Source organism: Palaemon carinicauda, chromosome 3 (assembly GCF_036898095.1).
Source record: "Palaemon carinicauda isolate YSFRI2023 chromosome 3, ASM3689809v2, whole genome shotgun sequence".
Lineage (NCBI taxonomy): Eukaryota > Metazoa > Arthropoda > Malacostraca > Decapoda > Palaemonidae > Palaemon > Palaemon carinicauda.
In genome coordinates this window covers 146,006,961-146,009,276 of record NC_090727.1, presented here as the reverse complement: position 1 = coordinate 146,009,276, position 2,316 = coordinate 146,006,961, and the positions used below count along the sequence as shown (strand labels likewise).

The window sequence follows — 2,316 nt, the reverse complement described above, 5'->3', positions numbered from 1 at the left end:
GCCAGAATTTTGAATGCCTCAGTTTTGTTGTCATTTTTTCTCTGGAAGTTTTATTAGTTTGAGGGAATTTTGTACTCCTTTGCCACCCTGAGTCTTACCCCATGTCCTCACTGATCTAGTTTAAACTTTCAGACTAGATGGCTGGTAAACATCAAATCCAATGTCTATTATCTTGCAACTGGTACACTAAGCTTGTATTTTAGGAAGGACATTAAGCATTTTATACTCTTCAAATGTCTTTGAATTGCATAGGGGCAGACTGCTTACCAACTATGCACAATCAATGATAACAGAACATCTAGCTCTGCCTGAGGGGCTGTAACTTGACTCTCAAGAATGGTAGTGAAGTTTGATTTCTTACAGGTGTGCTTCAAACTGAGGGCAGCAGGATGTGAGTGGTTTTTATGATGGAAGACATCTTTCAAGTCACACTACTCTGGCATAATATGAACAAATTGGAGAACAGTTGACAAACTTTCGTCAGCACTTTTGCTTTGAAGAGTAAACAGCTAGTTGGTACCTGTCAAGAAAAGTCAACCCTGTTCTTTTTGATTGGTCCATAGGAGGATTTTTCTTACTCTTCCAGTCCTATCATAAACTCCAGCAAATGGATCTTACCTTTCTCAAGGTGTGGGGCAATCAGTTCAGCGGTAGTTTGGTGAAAAAGATCCTTTGTATTAAGTGAGAGCAGGTCCAAACTCTCCTCCTGGAAAGGATTGCCCATATCTTGCATGGCTTGTGAGAGTTTTTCTAGTGTTTTTTTTTTTTTTTCCTGTACAGGTCTGTCAAGCATTCACAATGGTGATATCTAACATTCATGAAGTCTGTTAATAGTTTTCAAAGTCATCACTATTCTGTCTTCATAAGATGAGGCTTCTTTGTCACATACAAAACATATTTTGCCTTCAAGGATGGTTCTACGCAGTTTAGTCTCACATTATACTGGCTGAGCACAATTTGTTCATCTTTATCTGGCTTTATCCAGTTTCATGTTGTATATAAGGTGACAACATTGCTGATCCTGTGACTGGATACTTCTCAGAGTTTCTTCAATGGCACCACCATGATCAAGTCTGGCTAGATCCAGCCTCCTAGAAACATCCCAGCTTAGTAATCTGTTGGACAGGGGTTTGATACCAAATCAAGCTTGATAGTTTCTAGTAAAATCTGCAACCTCACTAACCTCATGGGGAAGGGATTAGGGGGTTTGAAAGGACCCTATACATCTACCTGCTGAGTCATCAGTAGAAACTGCCTGGCCCTCCCTGGTCCTAGCTTGATGGATAGGAGCTTTGGGTACTGATCATATGTGTATATTTTCAGTCTCTAGGACATTGTTCTGTCCCTTGCCTCTGTCATTCATGAGTAACCTTTAAACCCTTAATCCTGCATGGAAAAGGGGAATATTAGTAAAAATCAGTGTAGCCATCCTATTGTGCACGAGGTGACTTGAGCTCTTCACTCTTCTGGTAAAAACAACACATGCTCCAGTAAATACAGAGTTTAAATGGTCTTGTAAATGTACTGTATTTGCAATCTTGGTAAAGGATATTCAAGGTCTCACAGTATGATAATCATCTGCAAATCAAGGCCAAGGGTATATTCTTTTACCACCATCATGATAACAATGAAAAATAGATATGGGATACGACCAGGTTCCAAAATAAAAATATATGACCTACACCTAGCCCGATTGTTCATCCAGTATTATTTAAGTACTCTGTGATCTGCAAGACATCCAGGTGACTATATGCAAAGCAATATAAAGCTTCATTACCCTTGGCTCAACTCTCTTGCATTGGCACACCATGTCAATTCAAGCGCAGGTGTCTAACTAAACATCTGTGTCAAACTACATGTAATCTACAGTAGATAACCGATGCAGCGCAGATTAGACAGCATTTTGGACACTAAAATAATTATTTAGGTACAATAAATAATCATTAAGCTGATATTGAACCCCATACTGATTTTCACAGCAACAGTGCCATCCATTGTTTTCTGGTTGTGTGTTGACGGAATCCACTCTGTTGGTACGAGGAAGTTAGGGAGAAAGTCCACGGTTCCAAATTCGAAATAGTGAAAAGGTACGATTTGTTACTAAGATTATTCAAATAGGACTGATCTGTGATTTTATTGCAAAATGTAATATTTCTGGCATCTATTTTGAAAAATGGCTGCCATCTTGAATTTGTAGGCGGCTAATGGGTTTCATGAAAAGAGCAGTCCCTCAAGGAGTATATTTGCTGTTATCTGCTCCACTAGCATTTTCATATCATTGTTCATAACTTGGTGCAAAATTTGGCAGCAATATGG

The 2,316-nt window shown here is 39.1% G+C and overlaps 1 protein-coding gene across 1 annotated transcript in view; it reads left to right on the top strand.

Moving 5' to 3' along the window:
• The window catches only part of LOC137638599 (synaptotagmin-10-like), a 38,755-nt gene extending 37,995 nt beyond the window's left edge, over positions 1 to 760 (top strand). The window contains exon 10 of the mRNA XM_068370810.1: positions 1 to 760. This exon is cut by the window's left edge and continues 2,407 nt beyond it. The gene's annotated coding sequence lies outside the window, so the exon portion shown is untranslated.
• Positions 761 to 2,316: the final 1,556 nt, after the last annotated feature.